Source organism: Bos indicus, chromosome 16, assembly GCF_029378745.1.
Source record: "Bos indicus isolate NIAB-ARS_2022 breed Sahiwal x Tharparkar chromosome 16, NIAB-ARS_B.indTharparkar_mat_pri_1.0, whole genome shotgun sequence".
NCBI classification, from domain to species: domain Eukaryota; kingdom Metazoa; phylum Chordata; class Mammalia; order Artiodactyla; family Bovidae; genus Bos; species Bos indicus.
The window spans coordinates 56164463-56171555 of record NC_091775.1 but is presented as its reverse complement, the minus strand read 5'-3'; the positions used below and the strand labels follow the sequence as shown (position 1 = coordinate 56171555).

The window sequence follows — 7093 nt, the reverse complement described above, 5'->3', positions numbered from 1 at the left end:
GAGGTGAGTGCCGGACCGGTTGGAAATGTCAGAAATTTTCGAATTCACCCTCGCCGTCTGGCCACTTGCCCGCGGGACGCCGAGGCGCTGGGGGACCAGTTCTTCAGCTCAGGGCGTGGGTGCGCGCCGGGTCCAGGCGGGGAGCGACGCCGCCCTCCCTCCACGGCGTTGGTGGCGGGTGACTCAGAGCTTTGCTCCCGCGCCCGCCCCGCCCCCTCCGCATGGCCCGCCCCCGGAAGGAGGAGCCTCGCCCTCGTCTCCGCCCCAGTCTCTGGGGCGGGCCGGAGCCCGAGGAAGAGGAAGGGGACGAGGACAACTAGCGACGGGGCGGAGGAAGAGGAGGAGGAGGAGGAGGAAGAGGAGGCAGACCAACAAGATGGCCCCTGCTGCAGGAGCAGCCTCAGCAGCAGGTGGGGGGCCGGAGGCGGCGCTGGTGGTGGCGGCGGCGGCCGTGGCCCGGCGGCCTGGGACAGAGTCAGAGTCGACGGTGGCAGCGGCGGCAGCGGTGGCTGCCCCGGCGGTGGCGACGGCCGCGGGGACTCGGAGCTGAGAGGAGCTACTGCTCGGACCAGCGCGGTGAGCGAGCGGCAGGCGGCGGCGGCGGCGGCGGCGGCGGCGTGGGGAGCCGGGCGGCCGCGGCCTGGCCTCCGTCGGGAACAATAGGCGGCCGCGGCGGGGCAGGGTCTGTCCTCGGCCGCCCTCGGCTCCTCGGCCGTGGCGTCCGCCCGCCCGGTCTCGGACCTCGCCGGTGGTCCAGGGGCTTGTCAGTGGCCGGCGTCCTTTAGGCCTCAGGCCTCCGCATGCCGCCGGGAGGGCCTGCAGGGGTGGGTAGGCCGTGGGGAGGTACAGACGCCGCCCTGGACGTGGGGAGGGCGAGGGAGGCTTCGGCCATAGGGAGGGGGCCACCAGGCTGCCCAGCCCCTCTGTTAGTCCGAGGAACTCGGCGGGAGCAGAGAGCGCCCAGGGGATGCTTTTTGGACCCTCAGGCTGCGGGGGTGGAGGAGGTGAAGGCGTCTGTAAACAGGCGCCGCCTCTGCCTCCCTGCACCTCAAGGCTGCTCCCTCTCCCCTACCCCTTAAGCGCTCCCTTTCCTTGGCCAAGTGGGTTTTACGAAGTCTGTTTGCCTGGAGCTACTGCAGAGCGAGCCCGGTAGTCTTTTTTTCTTCCCGGCGGCGCTAGGGCGGTTATGTTTGCAGGTGTTTAAAAAAAAAAAAATTAAGTGCACAACAGCAAGAAATCTACCAGGTAAAATGTGATTATCGACAAAGGATGGAGAGAGAGAGAGAGAGAGAGCTAAAGACTATTCCTCTTTAAACATCTCTAGGCATCGGTTCTCTGTAAACATCAATTGTGTTCGCGTCCAGGGTGAGAGTGAAACAAGGGCTCTTTTGGAACGGTAAATAATATAACTCTTGACATCCCAGAATAGTCCCAGAAACTGGAAACAAAGCCGCTTACTGGCAACGCGGAGACAAATTGTAATGTTTGAATAAAACTTTTCTTCAAAGGAACCGTTTTAAATTATTAGTGTGCCTCATAAGAAGCAATATTAACTAGATAAAATAGACCGAATGAAGCATTTCTTCAGGAGACAGAAGAGGTTCATCGCCAGGCTAGAACTTGTCTTTTTTTTTTTTTTTTTTAACAATTTTCGAAAAGTAGAAACAACTGTTCTCTGTTGAATGTTTAGGCTTATCAAGACGCATTATAGTTGCCCTGTGTAGTGACTTCTGAAACGTCAACAATTAACTACTAAAAAAAAAAAAAAAAAAAATTAACTACTATTTCTCCTAAACTTAATTTCTCAAGGAGGAAATTATCCAAGTTATTTCTATTTCAGTTTCTACGGCGGTATGGAGAAATTTATATTAAAAATATTTGAATGCGTCCGAAAGACTGCTTTGCACTATTTAACATTCACTCTCATGGTCCAACTGGTTTGCGTTCTTCACAGAACCTGTGCTGTGCAGAGAATATGCCAGTTAATATCTTTTACACAGTTTTAGGGTGAACTTCTAGTTAGAATTGTCCATGTCTGTTGTAATTTAGAGCATTTTCAGGTTATATGAACTTTAATGAGAGGCACTGGTCCTTGGTTCTTCCACAAAAACTCACGGTAAATAGACTAGCAATTGAATAAACGTGGAGGTTGGACTATTTTATTGTTTAGAATTGAAGTATAATAGATGAATATGAATGACTTTCATTTTATGTCTAGTATAAATAACGTTGCGGATGTTTTGACTTTTTAGGTAGTGGGGAGAGAACAACTTTCACATGGCTCCTGCTGATATGAATTTTCTGGGAATACATTTCAAAAGGGACATTTTTAAAGTGTTCAAAGTTATAATTTAATCAGTCAGTCTTTTTTTTTTTTTTTGCTGAATTGTGTTAGATTGATACAGAGTGCAAGTAATCTCTATATCATGATACTTAAATTTATCTGTGACTGATACTTAAATTTATCTGTGACTCTAAACCTATTAGAACAATTGTAGTAACTTATGATTTTGTAAATTTTAAGTGGTCAGTGTGCTTTGTTGTGAAAACAGATCTTGTGTTAAGGACTAATTTGCCTCATCATCTTCCTGAAAACAAAGATTTTTAAGTGTTGATGGTTTTGTGTTTGAAATTAGATGCTGACCCAACAAGCATTGAGGCTAGGTCCCAATTTCTATTCGATATTGAAAAAGCTCTTGGAGAATTGTGCTTTTGTTTGTGTCAAGCTGTTTTAAGATGTGACCCCTCAATTGTCATGTCCTCAATATTAATGTTTATTCCAATTATGTCAATTCAGATTTTCTCAAGTGATAATTTAAGAATTTCCTCTAAGAAGTTTTGGGACCACAGCTTAAGAATTAGTTTTGTATTTTTGAGGTAATATTAAAAGTTACTATATGTTTGATTCATTTGAAGAAATTTGAAAGGCTTTTTTTAATACATTAAAAATCTAAAATTACAGTTTTTCAAAGCATATTTATAAAATGAATAAAAATATTTGCATTTATTCCTCCTAATTCGTCTGTAGTATTGCTGGTATTCTCATTTTATATAGTAAGAGTCTCAGTCTAAGGAGAAGCTACTATAACTGGCAAAAAGACCACTTAATTAATAGATGAAAAAGCTTACTCAAACCCAAGTCTTGTGACTCAACTTATTAATAGATGTTTTACTACTGCTACTCCTGCCATATGTCCCAAGGTTAAATTGGCATCTCCTTTATGACGAATTTCTTTTTTTTAAACTATGAACTATGTTTTGTAATATTGAGTTTGCCTTTTGTGCTAATATCCTTTCTATTTTCATTATTTGTACCCTGCCAGTATTCACTTACAAGTTTGAGAAAGTATTTACTCATGTAAATTACAGAAAAAACCCTCGATTTTGGTTTTATTACATCTGAATGCCATACATATAGAAACTCATACTGTTTACATAGAACAGATTTGTGGTAATGTTGTAACTGTTTCATGGCTTTAATTTGTTAACTAAATTGTACCTTTGAAATAAATACGAAGATTTTTAAATGATTTTAGTAACTTTCAATGATGTTAAGGTCAGGTCAGCTTACATTTGAAGCTCTTCATTTATAATTTTTTAAAGCCATAGACCATTTAGAATTCTGCAGCATTTTTTATCTCCAGATATTAGAGCTTGAAATGGAGTTTGGTGGGGCCTGATGAGCCTTTTCTTGCATATATCTTGGATGTGGTTGGTATCCAGTAAAGTGAAGAATAAACTGATAAATGATCCTTGTTTGGTGGACACTTCGGAGCAGGATGTTTCTTGGCAGGGTATGCTGACCTGGTTTAGCTTTGGCCCTGTATGTGCTCAGGAGTTCAGGTATTCTTTGGGGTTGGATTCAAGTGGATTTAAATTCTCAGGTTGACCTGCATCAAGACAGTCACATATTTCAAAATCAGCCTGCTATTAGGATCTACTTTAAGATTACCATCTCTTTTGTTTAATCCTAAAGTCTAGACTGTATTTGGACTAGCCTCTGAGGGTATAGCATAATATTAATTTTGTCAACCATTTATATAAAGGAATTTTTCTTACTCCAAAGTTTCTTAATGTTGAGTTTATACATTTTCATGTGTGAAGTTTACTCAATCTGAAGTGATGTTGCGCTACATCCGCAAGACAGTTAGCTTTAGCATATTTATTTATATCCAGTGTTGGTCAGATTTGTGCTTGTTTACTTCTTATATTCTTGTTTACTCTTTATGTAATATTAGACATTTCTCATCAGTTTACAGTATTTCTGATTGAGGTTTGAGAGAAAAATTTTAGTAATTTTGAGTTCACCTTAACATGCCCAGTTGAGCTGACTAAAATTGTGTTCTGTCCTAGAGGATTAAATATCGCAAGGTTCATTTATATATTTTTTGAGATTATTTACAAAGTATGTCAGCAATATTTCGATGTTTCTCAGGCATTTTAGCACTGATATCAATACACACCTATTACTGTATATATATGGTGATAATTTAGCTTGTAATGCTTTTTTTCTAAATATCTCCAAGATCTAAACAGCATTTGAATGTGGTAACAATGTTTTTGAAGAACTCTAAAATGGTCTATATGTTGTAACATAAATTTTTTTAAATGGAGGTTTAAATCGCATAATATAAAATTAACCATATTTAACAGTTCAGTGCCAATACATTCACAATGTTGTACAACCACCACCTCTGTCTAATTCCAAAACATTTTATCACCCCAAAAGGAAGCTTTTGTACCCATTGAGCAGTTACTCCCCATTCCCCCTCCCCCAGTCCCTGGCAACCCACCATACTACTTTCTGTCTCTGTGAATTTAACATAAAATCACTTTGAGCCAAGATTGAGCACGAGTGCTGTGTATAATTGAAATTGCAAGAAAAGACTTTGTGATATGATTGTTAGGAATCAAAAACCACCTCATTCTTTGTGTTCTTCTCTAAGTACAGTAGGCATGCTGCCAGGGATTCTTTATGGGAGAAAAGTTGGAAGTCACAGCATTTTGACGTTTTTGTTTTGATCACTCCAGAGAAGTTGTACTTAAACTCTCAGATTCATTAGGGTTGTGAGAATTAACTAAATTTTAATGTTCTCTACAATTGTGAGCAATGAATACTTAGTCTGTTGTCTGCAACTTGTTTGCCTTTTGTTTTTTCTTAATATATAAAATAAACTTGAAACATTAATAAACAAGAACTTATTTGAAGTTACAGTAGAAAGTGCTGGTTAGATTGAAGGTCTTTTATCTTTATGAGTCTAACTTTATGACTTTTATTCAGCTAACATTTGAGGCTGTTTGGATTTGCTTGTTGACTAAATCTTCAAAACCTTGGTCTTGACTCTACCTGCTGCTGCTGCTGCTGCTAAGTTGCTTCAGTCGTGTCCGACTCTGTGTGACCCCATAGACGGCAGCCCACCAGGCTCCCCTGTCCCTGGGATTCTCCAGGCAAGAACACTGGAGTGGGGTGCCATTGCCTTCTCCAATGCATGACAGTGAAAAGTGAAAGTGAAGTCCCTCAGTCATGCCCGGCTCTTGGCGACCCCATGGACTGCAGCCTACCAGGCTCCTCCGTCCATGGGATTTTCCAGGCAAGAGTACTGGAGTGGGGTGCCATTGCCTTCTCCGGACTCTATACCTGCTGCTACTGCTGCTAAATCGCTTCAGTCATGTCCGACTCTGTGCGACCCCATAGACGGCAGCCCACCAGGCTCCCCTGTCCCTGGGATTCTCCAGGCAAGAACACTGGAGTGGGTTGCCATTTCCTCCTCCAATGCATGAAAGTGAAAAGTCAATGTGAAGTTGCTCAGTCGTGTCCGACTCCTAGCAACCCCATGGACTGCAGCCTATCAGGCTCCTCCGTCCATGGGATTTTCCAGGCAAGAGTACTGGAGTGGGGTGCCATTGCCTTCTCCAACTCTATACCTAATTCCCTCCAAAAGCATGTTAAACAGAAGCAATTGGTTTGTAAATGTTTGTTGGTTGATTGAGGGAGAAAATAAACAGACTTTTTTTTCTTTCTGGAATAAAGTATAATAAAGTTGGACTTCTGTAAATTTAGAATTACTGCTGAATTTAAAGCTTCAATTTTGGGCTTTGAAAATACTCTTTTATTCTTTTCCAAAATTCAAAATTAGGTACTTCCCCTAATAAATTTGAATTTTAATGTTTACGATGAGAAGTGAAATACAGATTTTATATTATCTGTTAAAGATTTATAATACTTTACAGATACAAAAGCTCTAAGCAGGGAAGAAAAATTTAAATTTTGATGCTAATTTCATCTCTTTTAGGGAAAATTTAATTATTAAGTGTTTTAAGAGCAACTTTAAAAGTGATTTAAAAAATTATATAGATATATTTAGAATTCAATGCCGTAAAATTCCTGCTTTCTCTTATTCTCTCTCTTTTTTTTTAATATTTATTTATTTGGCTGCACCTGGTCGAAGTTGCAGGTGTAGGATATGGTTCCCTGACCAGTGACCAAACTTAGGTCCCCTGCCTTGGGAGCATGGAGTCTTAGCCACTGGACCACCAGCAAAGTCCCCTTCTTTTTTTTTTTTTACTAGTGAATTTTTTCAGGAAAATTTCAACTCTCTTTGTAAATATTTATGTTTACATATACCTCGTTTATGTTGATAACATAATTATTAGAACATTTAATTAGAATTATTAGTAACATTTATTAGAAAGCTAGTGTGCTAAATTAATACATTTAATCATAAAAGAACATCTTTAAATGAGGTTATGTTTAGAGATTATGCTTGAAAATATGGTTTAGTGTAAGATTTGTGAATGAAACAGGATCATTATATTCTTAGCTTCATTATAAAACAGTGTATCATCTGGCCAGATCCCAATTTAGAATAAGAAATAGCCAAAAAGCCTTCATTAAATATTAATGAACTAAATCATCTATATGAAGGCAACTGGCTTAGAACCTCTCTTGCACTGTGTGTTATTCTAAGAAGTTTGATATAATTTCACAGCAGATTAAAAATGCAAATTAGGTGTGGGAGTAGAGGCACTCTAGGTAAGATGGACAGCAGGAAGAGTAGTAAGATAAAAAATCACCGTTGTTGTTGTTCAGTCT

General features: G+C 40.8%; 1 protein-coding gene across 6 annotated transcripts in view; it reads left to right on the top strand.

The window, feature by feature from the left end:
• Positions 1-321: 321 nt before the first annotated feature.
• The window catches only part of RC3H1 (ring finger and CCCH-type domains 1), a 75808-nt gene continuing 69036 nt past the window's right edge, over positions 322-7093 (top strand). For 3 of the 6 annotated variants that reach the window (XM_070768888.1, XM_070768891.1, XM_070768886.1), the window contains exon 1: positions 660-7093. This exon is cut by the window's right edge. The gene's annotated coding sequence lies outside the window, so the exon portion shown is untranslated. Of the gene's footprint in view, positions 577-657 lie in introns of those variants that run through there. The other 3 variants (XM_070768887.1, XM_070768889.1, XM_070768890.1) reach the window with 2 other exon arrangements.